The sequence below is a fragment of the Natrix helvetica genome (genome assembly GCF_964273705.1).
Source record: "Natrix helvetica genome assembly, chromosome: 9".
NCBI classification, from domain to species: Eukaryota; Metazoa; Chordata; class Lepidosauria; order Squamata; family Natricidae; genus Natrix; species Natrix helvetica.
This window is the reverse complement of record NC_138560.1, coordinates 14,107,259-14,121,073: the sequence shown is the minus strand read 5'-3', so window position 1 is coordinate 14,121,073 and position 13,815 is coordinate 14,107,259. Positions and strand designations below refer to the sequence as shown.

Below are 13,815 nucleotides of genomic sequence, written 5' to 3'. Positions count from 1 at the left end.
CTTCCGGATGGCCAGCGTGGAGCAGGGAAGCTGTTGCGGGGCGCAGCCAAGAGCAGCCCCCACCCCGCCGCGGCCCCACGAAACCTTCGCTGCCAAGCCGTCTTCCCTCCTTCTTCCCCCCCCCAGCCCCGCCCCGCCCTTTCCTCCCCCCAGCAGCATCCATTCCAACGGCCAACAGAAGCACACGAGGCAACCTCGTCACTCAATATATAGGTTTCTTTTAATATAAAAAAGTGTCTATTAAAAATTCCTTCCTAAATACACAAAAAGACCAATTGGGGTGCGGGAGAGGGAGCAGTAAAAGAAGGAGGTGTGGGGGGGAAGAGGAGTGGTGGTGGGAAGGGGGGGGAATTCCGGGGGGTGGACGAAGACGATTTTTTTTGGCCAGGGAGAGGAATCAATCAATCAAGCAAGCAGCAGCGGCGGCGGCGGCGGCTCAGATGGTGCCAATCCGGAGGGTTTTGGAGCCTGTTTCGTCTCCAAGCGACTATCAAGGGCTGGTATATTTAGATGCACAAATGGACAAAACACAGGGTGGGGTGATATTTTTTTTTCTTTTCTCTTTTTTTTTTCTGCACGATCCACAAAGCTGTACGGAAGTTTTTTTCTTTTCTTCCCAAAACAGGAAAAGGAGGGAATTTAGAGAGCAGGACAAAAGGCGGGCGGGGAGGAGGGGAGGGGAGGGGGAAAGGGGGAGAGTCGCACGCATGCGCGCGCGCGCGCACACACACCCCCTGAGCTCAGCGCTGGCATAAAAGGGCGCGCGCGGAGGAAGGAATACTTGTTACTCATTTGGGTTTTTACAGGTGGCCAATGAGAACTCAGGAAACTTCGCTCCCTTCCCTCCCTCCCTCTCCCCCCTCCCCTACCTCAACGAAAGGGTGTATTTATTAGCTTGTCTCTTTTTTTCCCTAGTTTTTTTTTCTTTTAATACAAACTTGGGTCTTTGGGTGTGTCCTGCCAAAACAAAACAAAAACAACCCAAAACAAAATATTTTCCCCCCTCAAAACTCCCCACCCACCCACCCACCCAAACAATAGAAAAAGCAACTGAAAACCTCAATGAGAAACCCATGCTGAAATTTGCACATCACAAAACCACAGCAGATGTACAGATGCAATATACAATTCACGATTTATAATAAAACAGTATATACAATAAATAGGTTCTTGTTACTTTTTTTTTTTTGTCAATCTGCAAATAAGATTTCTCAGTGCATATCCGACACAATTAGCTTCTCTCCTGCTATGACTCTCTGGCCGCCTTTTTTATTTTTTTTCTCTCTTCTTCTCCATTATTATTATTATTATTTGTCTTCAAAACATTTCAGATTTTGAATGTATGTTTGTGTGTGTGCGTGTGTGTATGAATGGGAGGATACATCTTCGTGGTGTTTGCTCTTGTATTTTTTCTTTTTTTTTCTTTTTCTTTTTTACATTTTTGAAAAGTATTTACAATTGCTGGTTTTGTGCAGATAGAAAAGGCCCGTTTCCCTCAACCCGCCCTCCCTCCCTCCTTCCTTCTGATGGAGAAGACATGCTTGCGAGCTTCTCCCAGTCAGATCCATCCGGCACTAAGGGGGCAGAGAGGAGCAGTAACAGAGGAGCGGGGGCCACACAGAGAGCGTGGGGAGAGTGCCCCAAAAGGCGATGCAAGTCTTCCGTGGTCTTGCTGGAATCTCTTGGTCGGTGGTGGTGATGGTGATCTTAGCTGGTAGATCTCTCCTTGTCTCCCATCCCATTCCAGCAAAGAAACAGGTCACAAGGAGCCGGTCTGTTGCATGCTTATAACAAGGGTGGTGAGAAGACAGGGATCTTCTTCCTTTGGGTAACAGAAACTGAGAACAGAAAAAAAGAAAGTTTACCAAGTGCAAAGTGGAGGCAGGTGGGTAGCAGCTGGAGATCAACCTAAGGGAGAAGAACCACATCTGGATAATACAAATAAGGGACACAGATAGTGGGAAATAACAGGAATGTCCTTTTTCAAATTAGGGTTGAAATGCAAAGTGGCTTTGGATTTATTTACATAGTTCAGGGGTGTCCAAACTTGGGAACTTTAAGACTTGTGGACTTCAACTCCCAGAATTCCCCAGCCAGCTCTGCTAGCTCTGCTGGCTGGGGAATTCTGGGAGTTGAAGTCCACAAGTCTTAAAGTTCCCAAGTTTGGACACCCCTGACATAGTTTAAAGCATTTGTATGGCTGTTCATCTTATAAACAACGGTGATCGAAAGATGATCTCTAAAGAGCAATGCTTCTCAACCTTGGTCAACTGAAGATGTGTGGACTTCTGACTCCCAGCACTCCCCAGCGAGGAGTTCACCCACGTCTTCAAGTGGCCAAGGTTGAGAAACACTCTCCAGAGCAGGGATCAGCAACCTGTGGCTCTGGAGCCGCATGTGGCTTTCATCCCTCTGCTGTGGCTCTCTGTGGCCGGTCAGCTCCACAATTGATAGGGTTTTCGGTTAGGACAGGTAGAGGAAAAAGGATGCCACGCTAGGAGGAGACTCTATGGTAGCGGAACCGGACTTCCGGTCAGGAGAAGAAAAAGGACGCCGTACTAGGAGGAGATGTGTATGATGGGGGAGCTGGACTTCCGGTCACCTCCAAAATTGAACGGGGGGCTTCCGTTTAGGACCTTTGTGGCTGTGAATGCTTAAGGTTGCTGACCCCTGCTTTGGAGCAGTATTTCTCAACCTCAGTTGCTTTAAGAAGTGCAAACTTCAACTCCCAGAATTCCCCAAACAGCCATGCTTCTTTCTGGGAGTTGACGTCCACACGTCTTAAAGCGGCTGAGGTTGAGAAACACTGCTCTAGAGTACGTTGCCTGCAGCCTTTGTTCCTCCTATCTATGGCTCAAAATCTTGGTATCCGCATGGTTATTCCTGGGATTTCTACTTAGTCACAGTTCTCCAACATTTTACACAGAGGCTTTTCCTAGCCCTAATCTGATTCAGGCAGGGTTAGCATCTTCCTAGCTGATGAATTCTGAGTCTATAGACCTTAAAGTTGCCAAGGTTGGATAACTTTGCATTAGAAGTTCTGCAACTCACGATGCCGGGTTAATTCACAAGGCTTACCGGCTTGTTCTTATGTGCTTGGCCTGATATGCTTTCCACATGTACATCTGCAGTGTAGCTTGCTGACTGCCAAATTGGTTGAGGTGGAGTGAGGAGGTTAGGTTGCTGACCAAAGACAACCTTCTCCAAGGGGTTAGACCTCAACTAGCAATTGAGTGTTGGGTTGAAGGAAAATAGCCTGGAACAATGACTCTCATTGTTCTTTCCTGGGGAAGAAAGTTATGGCAAATCTAGATGGCATACTAAAAAGCAGAGACCTCACCCTAGCAACAAAAGTGTGTGCAGTCAAGGCTGTGGTTTTCCCAGTTGCAATGTATGGCTGTGAAGTTTGGACCAGAAGGAAGGCTGAGCGCCAAAGAACGGAAGCCTTTGAACTAGGGTGCTGGAGAAGACTCCCGTGAGTCCCTTGGATCCCAAGGCGATCAAACCGGTTAGTCCTAGAGGAGATCAACCCTGACTGCTCTTTAGAAGGCCAGATCCTGAAGATGAAACTCAAATACTTTGGCCACCTAATGAGAAGGAAGGACTCACTGGAGAAGAGCCTCATGCTGGGAACAATTGAGGGCAAAAGAAGAAGGGGACGACAGAGAATGAGGTGCCTGAATGGAGTCACCAAAGCAGTTGGTGTGAGCTTATAGTAAAGGACAGGAAGTCCTGGAGGAACGTTGTCCACCGGGTCGCGACACGACTTTGCAACTAACAACAACGATTCTCAATGCCTTCTGAAGTTTTACCTATAAGCGGTGAAGTGCACTCCTCTGTCTATAAATGGTAAACGGAGGTACATGGATTCATTTCAGTCCAAATCAACTTGAAAAATCAAGCTGGGCTCAATATTCCTCATCGATACGACTTGCAAAATCAAACTGGCTCAATATTCACAATCGATACGAGAGGGGGGGAAAGTTTCTTTTTCACATGCACAAAAGCTTTTCGGCGGTATCTGAGTGATTCAGAGGCCTCCAGGTCACTTTAGCTTTCCAGTCTGATTTGGAAAGTTCAATTCCGTTCAGATGATTGATCACAGTGGGTTCAAACGAAATCCCCAAATTGAAATTTTGCATGGCCCTAAAAAAAGCACCGAAGACAATACACCTGATCAACTCTGTGTGGACCGTGAAATGGGGGAATCCTTCTGGTCTAGAAGAAAAACTTAAGGCCAGAGGAAGGACAAATTAGGGCACCCTGTTGCTAAACCCAATTCCCTGAGGCCAGCCCCAGTTGGGTTTGGGGTGATAGCAATAGCACTTAAAGATTATATATTGCTTCATAGTGCTTTATAGCCCCCTCTAAGCAGTTTACAGAGTCAGCATACTGCCCCCCCTCCCCAATCTGGGTCCTCATTTTACCGACCTCAGAAAGATGGAAGACTGAGTCAACTTTGAGCCAGTCAGAATCAAACTCCTGGCGGTGAGCAGACTGCAATACTGCATTCTAACCACTCTGCCACACGACTCATCATGTGATGCCAACAACTGTAAAGTATCTTCCCACCAGAGGTGAGTTGCTCCTGGATCGGCCTGGCTCGGACAAACTGATAGTAGCAGCAACGGGAGGCTCTGCTTACCCAAAGCATTGTGCACGCGCATGAGCAAACCAGTAGTAAAATAAAATGTAAACCCACCGCATGAGCAAACCAGTAGTAAAAAAAATGGAAACCCACCGCATGAGCAAACCAGTAGTAAAAAAAATGGAAACCCACCGCATGAGCAAACCAGTAGTAAAAAAAATGGAATCCCACCACTGCTTCCCACCAAAGGTGGTTCCTATTTTTCTACTTGCTGTTTACCTGCTTTCGAAATGCTAGGTTGGCAGAAGCTGGGACAAGTAACAAGAACTCACTCCGTTGTGCAGCGCTAGGGAATCGAACCACCGAACTGCTGTCCTTTCTGATCGACAAGGTCAGCGTCTTAACCACTGAGCCACTGGGTCCCTTCTACAACATATTAGATCAGGCTAAACCATGGTTAGAAGTTTCTTGGATAAGAACATCTTCAAAGAAAAACCAGAAACTCCAGTTGCCTCTTGAAAAAGCACCTTTGGGACAATCGTGGTTTTATAGTTTGTACAGGTAGTCCTCGACTTACAACTGTTTGCTTAGTGACCGGTTGAAGTGACAACGGCACTGAAAAAAGTGACTTACGGTCACTGTTCACATTCACATTTAGCGTCCCCATAGTCACGTAATTTACATTCAGATACTTGACAACTTACTTATATTGGTGACAATTGCAGCGTCCCGGGATCACGTGATCCCTTTTGTGACCTACTGACAAGCAAAGTCAATGGGGAAAAAATGAGATTCACTTAACAACCGTGTTACTAATCTAACCACTGCAGTGATTCACTTAACAAAGATGGCAAAAAAAGTCATAAAAATGGGTCAAAACTCGCTTAAGAAATTTTTCCCTTAGCAACATAAAATTGGTTTAAAATTTGATGTTTTAGGAAACCAAGTCTCTCCTTTTGAGAATAGGAATCACTTCTGCTGCTATTATCCCAAAGTTGGATTACTACAATGGACTCTGGTTAGGAGGCCCTTGCTGCTGTATAGACTGCAGTCCATTTCAGCATCAGCACACCTGCACTGGGGGCCGGTGTGATTCTGGATACAACTGAAAGGATGGTTGTGACTTACGAAGTTTGGGTCCAGACTACCCACAGCTCCACTTTCTGTAAACAGAGCCTGTTCCACCTGGTCAGTGGTGGTTTAAGTCCCTTTCCCTGGGACATTGGAGAAGCAAGAGACTTTAGGGAGGTATTTCCTGGGTGGACCAGAATCAGGTGTGGAAGGCTCGCACGGGTTCGGGCGATCCTCTAGCTACGATTCTGCCCAGTTTGGCAAACCCCCAATTGCTACCCCTGGCTTGCCATGCCCACCCCTCCCTGGAGTTTTCATGTGGCCCGCTCATCATGCCAGGTAAGTGCAGGGCCAGCACGGAGGCCCAGGAAAACAGGCTACTGGAGGTTTCGGAACTCCAGAAAGGGGCCTCTTTCTGGCCTCGGGAGGGCCTCCAGAGTCTGGGGGAAGCAGTTGTTGCCTTCCCAGAGGCTCGAGAAAAGCCTCTGGAGCCTGGGGAGGGCGAAGAACATCGCCCCCTCCCCCCGCCGTGGTGCAGGAGGCCAACTAGGCCACACCCACCATGGCCACGCCCTCCCAGCAAAGGGGCAATGAACTCGTTGCTGCAATTTTTGAAGTCCACCCCTCACCAGGATACTAGAATACCATCTTTAGTCCAGTTGGTTCCGTTACTTAAACAGGAAGACTGATCATTTATTTAAAGTCCAATGCAGAATGCCCATCCCTTGTGCTGCTCTGAAGATGCCCGTTGGCTTAATTGATTTGAGCCACTCAGCATTTGTGGGAGGAGGGGTAGAGATTCTGCAAGATCAACAAATAAAATTAAAAAAAAGATAAACAAATTGCAAGTTGATGATAGTTTTTGGGCATAGCATATCATGTGAACGCTAGACGGAGGTGGTATTCAGCCGGTTCAGACCGATTCACCCAAACTGGTAGCGGGAATCGCTGGTGGGCCTACCCACCCACCCTGGCTCTATGCCATCCTGTTTAGGCACATTTTCAAGCCATGCATGCAATCAAACCGCATGCACACAAGGCTGAGCGCATGCGTGGACGGGGTGCACGAGAGCGAAGCAAGCACATTTGCGAACCAGTAGGGAAAGTAAGTGAATAATACCCCTGATGCCAGAGTTTAATTTTATTTAAGAGTTGATAGTTTAACCTATTGGGTAAACCAACAATTGTGAGACTGAATCAATGCGTAGCATTAGTTGTACTGCAGAGGCCTCACAGTCCAAGCAGAAGCAGACAAGAGCTTCTTTCAGGCTCCACAAACCACACTTTGTAGTTTTCAGAGGCCGACCCATGTGGGGATCGGGAGGCATAAAAATGCAGAGGCATGGAGCACTTAACCCTCCCGTGAAAAAATGATGGAGGCCCTCAGGCAGAAGCAGCAGAGTGACAGGCGTCCTAGGGAGTCAAAGGATGAGGAGAACGGAGGGATCAGTTGTCATAGAGACTGTGACGGAGGACAGCCTTGTTCAGCTTAATTAACATGGGAGAGCTGCAAAAGGTATGTGTTGGAGAGCAAGAGGTTTAGAAGTGGCATCAAAATGGATGCCAGTAGGCAGCGACGGGAGGAATGGCTGCCTTGATAACGTTCTGGGGAAGCTACGGAAGCCCCTTTCCCCAACTTTGCCTCTTAATTACCCACACTACCATGTGAAAATTTCTGGATCTTAGGCAGGCCCAAGGCCTGGAAAGAAGATGTAGATCAGAGGTGTCAAATTCAAGCCCCGGGGGGGGGGGGGCAGACCTGGCCCTCAAGGTGCTTACAACTGACCTGCGGGACCGTCCTGGAAACAGTGACGGACTGGCCTGCTGTGCTTCTGCCAGTAAAAACCGAGCTCTGGAGGCCCCTCCCGAGCTCCGTTTTTGCTGGCAGAGGGTTGCAGGAGGCCGTTGCAGCTCAAAACGGATCTCGGGAGCCCGTTTTCCCTGGGAGAGTGCTCGGGCCACCACAAGCACCCCCGACACAAATGACGTCGAGCTGGCTACACCCACTCCAGCCCCCTGAGGTCAAACACAATCCTGATGCGGCCCTCAAATGAAATCCAGTCTGATGGATACCCCGTTTCCCTGAAAACAAGACCTCCCCGGATAATAAGCCCAAATGTCTTATTTTCGAGAAAACTAGGGTAGGTGATCTCACACTACACTCAAGATGAATGAGATGCATATAGAAGAGAGACCAGTGAAAGCATGGCCATAATATGGTTCTCTTACCAGACAATCTGCCTCACGATATATCAACAGAAGGGATGGATAAAGGGTTGGTGAGAAACTTATATAAATTAGGTTCTCCTTATCATGCTAAACAGGTGTCCGTCCCCCGTCCCCCCAAGTTGGGTGCGCTCAACAGCAATCATGCTGACTAGAATTCTGGCAGTTTTGACATATCTGAAGAGCCTAGCAGATCATGGAAACTCTTCATTGTTGTTATAGGGCAGTGAGTGATGTTGAACCTTTTCGGCACAGAGTGCCCAAACCGGAAGGGGCGCACCACAGCACCAGAAACCCAATGACAGCTGGCGTGTGTCAGAAACCTGACAACCAGCTGGCTGAGCTGGGGCAACGGCACCCAGCTCTGCGTGCCACCTCTGGCAAGCGTGCCATAGTTTCGCCATCATGGTAATATGGTTTGCTTTTCTACTATTTAGTGTTTAGGTAGGGGTTCCTAAACCTTGGCTTACAGCTTTGCATGTTGTATAATCGTAGCCAACTATGGTTAATTTAACTCCGTTGAATCAGAACATGGCTTAGTGCAATGTATAGGTAAAAGTAAAGGTAACGGTTCCTCTCGTACATATGTGCTAGTCGTTCCCGACTCTAGGGGGAGGTGCTCATCTCCGTTTCAAAGCTGAAGAGCCAGCGCTGTCCGAAGATGTCTCTGTGGTCATGTGGCTGGCATGACTAAATGCCGAAGGCACGAAAAAACGCTGTTCCCACCAAATTGGTTGCTATTTTTCTACTTGCATTGTTTACATGCTTTCGAACTGCTAGGTTGGCAGAAGCTGGGACACGTAATGGGAGCTCACTCCGTTACATGGCACTAGGGATTCGGACCGCTGAACTGCCGACCTTTCTGATTGACAAGCTCAGCGTCTTAGCCACTTTTTAAATGTGGCTTTAGTGCAATGTATAAAGCCCATCAAATACCATTTTGCAGTTTTCCCAGGAAGCCACAGTTAGAATGATGTGCTGAGACTGAACTCAGCAATCTGGCTTCTGGATTGGATTTTGAGATTGGTATTTATGGACTCCTGCCAACTCCCAAACCTTGGCAAGATGCCTAGATCTTTTGTATTCGGCTTCCTCGTCCTGAGCCTCTTGCTACCTGTGGAGCCAGGAGCCTCTCCCACTGGCTTTGAACTCTCCATACAACCAAGGTAACTGTCTCGGGAAACTTCCACCATAAACCATTACTCACAGCTGCACCTTGTAAGGAGCCATCATATATAGTTTATAAGTTACCGGAGCTTGTTTGACCCAGCACGCTCATTCACAACCAAGAAAGCCACATTATGGCTTAGTACGGCTTTCTCCTAATCCAGGGTTTTCCAACCGTAGCCATTTTAAGATAGGTGGACATTTTAAGATAGGACAGGTGGAGTAAATAGGACTATTTACAGACCCGTCACATCCTGGACATAAATTGTTTCAACTCCTACCCTCAAAACGGCGCTATAGGGCACTGCACACCAAGACAACTAGACACAAGGACACTTTTCCCCCCGAACGCCATCACTCTGCTAAACAAATAATTCCCTCACCATTGTCAAACTATTCACTAAAGCTGCATTTCTATTCGTCTTCTCATCGTTCCTATCACCTATCTCCTCCCACTTATGACTGTAATTTGTTGCTTGTATCCTTACGATTTATATTGATCGTTTCCTAATATGATTTGATTATAGTGATACCTTGTATAGGTGATACCCAGTATAGGTGATACCTTGCTCAGTAGTAGTAACTGTGAAAGGGATCTTGGAGTCCTAGTGGACAACCATTTAAATAGGAGCCAGCAGTGTGCAGCAGCTGCCAAAAAAGCCAACACAGTTCTAGGCTGCATCAACAGAGGGATAGAATCAAGATCACGTGAAGTGTTAATACCACTTTATAATGCCTTGGTAAGGCCACACTTGGAATACTGCATTCAGTTTTGGTCGCCATGATGTAGAAAAGATGCGGAGACTCTAGAAAGAGTGCAGAGAAGAGCAACAAAGATGATTAGGAGACTGGAGACTAAAACATATGAAGAACGGTTGCAGGAACTGGGTATGTTTAGCTTAAGAGAAAGAAGGACTAGGGGAGACATGATAGCATTGTTCCAATATCTCAGAGGTTGCCACAAAGAAGAGGGAGTCAAACTATTATCCAAAGCACCCGAGGGTAGAACAAGAAGCAATGGGTGGAAACTAATCAAGGAGAGAAGCAACTTAGAACTGAGGAGAAATTTCCTGACAGTGAGAACAATTAATCAGTGGAACAGAAGTTGCCTCCAGAAGTTGTGAATGCCCCAACACTGGAAGTCTTTAAGAAGATGTTGGATCGCCATTTGTCTGAAACGGTATAGGGTTTCCTGCCTAGGCAGGGGGTTGGACTAGAAGACCTCCAAGGTCCCTTCCAACTCTACTATTGTATTGTATTCTATTGTATTCTATTGTATTGTATTGATTGCTTAGTTGTACCCTATATCTATCATTAAGTGTTGCACCTTATGATTCAGGATGAATATATTTTATTCTCCTTATGTACACTGAGAGCATATAAACCAAAGACAAATTCCTTGTGTGTCCAATCACACTTGGCCAATAAATAATTCTATTCAACTCCCATACTTTACCTCTTTGAGTCAATAAAGCAGGTGGCAGTAACCATTTATATGGGTTGGATTAAACAAATAAGAAATTGTCTTGCCCAGACCCAGGATGCCACTAGCTGTCTCTCTTTGCTCCCCACCCAGAGCTAACCAAAGGCATTCTGTCTAGATTTGTACACTGCCCTGAATCATGGTTTGCCTGACTTACCGCCCGCGACACTCCAGCTGCTCGGTGGAGTGTCACTCCGACGCCGTATGCTCCATGCACGTGTGCGAAAGCCCCAATCAGCTCAAATACAAGTAAGGAGGGCGGGCCCTCCAGAGCACAGTACCGGAACGGTATCTGGTGCTCCCCGCAGGCACCGGTACACCCGTACCGGGGCGTACCGGTCGTATCCCACCACTGCCGCATGCCAAACATGCACTGCTCAATTTAAATTGTTCTTCATGCATGCACAGAACATGCATGCACAGAACATTTTTCAGTGAACTGAACATACGCAGTCACTAAAATTCAAAATGGCGGCGGCCAAGCGGCAGCAAGGGAACCAATTCAGGGGTGTGTCAAGCCTGGGTCGCTGCCGGTTCTGTGACCCAGGCCTGAATTCCACTACCGGTTTGACCAAACCAGGCCAAACCAGCAGCAACCTACCTCTGCTTAGACTGCTAAATAACTCCAGCAACTATGATTGCTCATTTGCCTTCCATTGGCCGACTGAAGCTCTTTTTTTTTGAGTTTCAGGCAGGAATTTTCCAGCTTCTCCCTGACTTGTCGTCTCTCTTGGGTCAAGAGAAAAAACCAAGCAAAAGAACAAAAAAAGGGGGGAAAATGGGCTAGAGAGAGGTGGAAGGGAATCTGCCTTAGAGACTTCTGATATTCTGGAGCACGCATGTGTACCTCTGCATGTGTGCCATCACCTTAGCCATGTGTTAAGCACAATCAGCATGCAAAAATAACCCCGAGTTCCTAACTGGAGAGTAATAAAGAGGGCTCCTTTATCAGACCTGGTGGGAGGTTTTGTGGCATAAATCGGTTTAGATCTACAGGAAAGAGGAAGGGCAAACGTTGCAGAGCCCACGTACTGGTGGCCTTTGCAGCACAAATGCGAGTGCTTTCTAGATGTCTGGAGACAATTACCGAAGCCTTGAAAGGAGAGGAAATACCAGCTGTGGGCTGCAAGGTTCCAGTTTTTCCTCAAGGTCCTTCCTGTTAAGATTCTGAGGAACTCTAGCTTCCCATTAAGGCATGCAGAGGCAGGAAAAGGTGGAATGAAGGATGGAGATAAGCGTTCAAGACGATTACAGTCCCATTTTCTCCAACTTGTGGAACTCTCACAGCTTCTGAATCCGAATCTCAAAACCTCTCCAGGCTGACCAGCATGGCCAGGAGATAAGGAGGGTGGAAGAAGCATGGCCAAAAGCATTTTGAAAGACCAGACTCGGGTTACAGACAGAGCCAACTGATTTTAGGATTCAGACGAATGGTATTGTCCTGTCCAGAAGGCACCACTTCAGAATGTGCCCGGAGAAGACAAATGGCTCACAGATTTGCCCAAAGACAAAAGACATCCCACAAGGGTGCAAAGATATCCGGCCTGCCAGGGAGAACTGGCCTGAATCCTCTCCGTGACTTGCTAATTCTGTTGCCTTGACGGAAGATGCAAATTAAACAAGGAGCATTTGCTTATTTACTGCCACGAGGGACCACAATCTTATGCAAGATACTGAATCCCTTGCTCCGTGACCACCAGGAAGCTGAGTCAGCAGCCTCCCCTCTGGCCTTTGAGATTTCGGCAGGCAACAATCAGCCCACATACCTCCAGACAATCTTCGTAGCCTTGAGGGATGTGCAAACTTGTTTCTTTAAAAAAAGAAAGGAAGGGGGGAAAAAAACAGCAGGGGGAAAGAAATTTTCCAGAAGCCGAATTCTGGGAAAAAGCAATTGCTCATCCACAGAAACATGCTTTGCATTCAGATAAGTCCTTAGTTCTCTTGTCCTTGGTCCTTGCCATCACAATCCAGAGAAGGCTGAAAGAGTCACTGCTGCTACAAAGCTCTGCTAAATCTGCACTGGCAAAACAAAGTGAGCTCCAAGGACAGCCTGGGCAAGTTGGTTTTCTTTGTGCCAACACCTTTCCTTCTGCGGTTTTATTTTTTTGGGGGGGGAGGGAGAAGGGGTAGAATCTGGGTTCACCTGAAAGCTGATTGGGGCCAGAGAGGTGAAGCGCACACCAGATTCGATAGCAAGGGCTGAATTCAGCAGCACAGCAGCAGCCACATCTAGCAAAGGCAGGGAGTGCCAGGTCTATCTGACGAAAGGATCGTTAATCAAGGATGAGAAGACTTTGCCAGAAAGGAAGAAGTAAGGCTGTTAACAGAATGCACACAGACTTACTCCTCCACACACACACACACACACATTCCTGGTATTGTGGTTGGATATTGTAATCCCTGCATTTCAGGAAGGGGGTGTACACAGGCAATCTTGGGCAAGCGGAACCCAATATATCTCCTTATTCAGAACGAGGCAGCATCCTGAACTCAGGAGGTCATGGTTACCAGGAGCTGTTCATGCATCAGTTAATTGCCTTTCTATCCCGCTTCTCATGATCCAAAATCCCAAAGAGCTTTCTCGTAGTGTCTCTCCAGCATGGAAACCAAGCTGAGACCACGAAGAACCAGTAAACATTAGGATAAAGCCAGCGCATTAATATATAAGGATCAAGGGGAGACCTACAGACAAAGAGGAGTTCTTGAAAAAGATGCCTAAAACGCATCCATGCAGCGGGCCCAGTGTACCCCCCCCCCCAAAAAAAACAATTCCTCTCGAGCCCACCCAGCACCGACATTCGACAACAAACGATTTCCCCAACATTTGGCATCCTTCCCTCTTTGCTTTTCCTTTCAGATTGTTGATATTTTTAAAGCAGGGACCAGAAAGGAAGCCTTATTAAGAGCACCGCTGGCTGGCCTCACGCTTTTGGGGATGCCAGACTACATCCTTCCTGCATCCCCATCCCACCCACGGAATGGGGGGTTCTCTCAGAGTGCTAGTGCCACACAGCTGGAGGGCCCCACCTCCGTACATCTGCATTAAAGAAGTACCCGAGCTGATCTGCCTCCCTCCCTCTCTCCCTTCCTGTGTGAATGGATTTAAATGAGCATTTAATGTGACTTTAATATGGCTGTTTCAGTATGCTAATCCATTATCGATTGATTGTTAAAAAAAAGAGGGAGAGAGAGAGAGAGAGAGAGAGACGCTCTTTCTCTGAAATGGAACAAGCCGGTGAGAAACAAACCTGGCATGCAATTAGTGCCAAATTACCCAGCC

General features: G+C 47.3%; 1 protein-coding gene across 6 annotated transcripts in view; it reads right to left on the bottom strand.

Moving 5' to 3' along the window:
* Positions 1-1,118: 1,118 nt before the first annotated feature.
* Positions 1,119-13,815, bottom strand: part of AHDC1 (AT-hook DNA binding motif containing 1) — a 276,060-nt gene continuing 263,363 nt past the window's right edge. For all 6 annotated transcript variants that reach the window (XR_014176139.1, XR_014176140.1, XR_014176141.1 and 3 more), the window contains one exon: positions 1,119-1,838. The gene's annotated coding sequence lies outside the window, so the exon portion shown is untranslated. The remainder of the gene's footprint in view (positions 1,839-13,815) is intronic.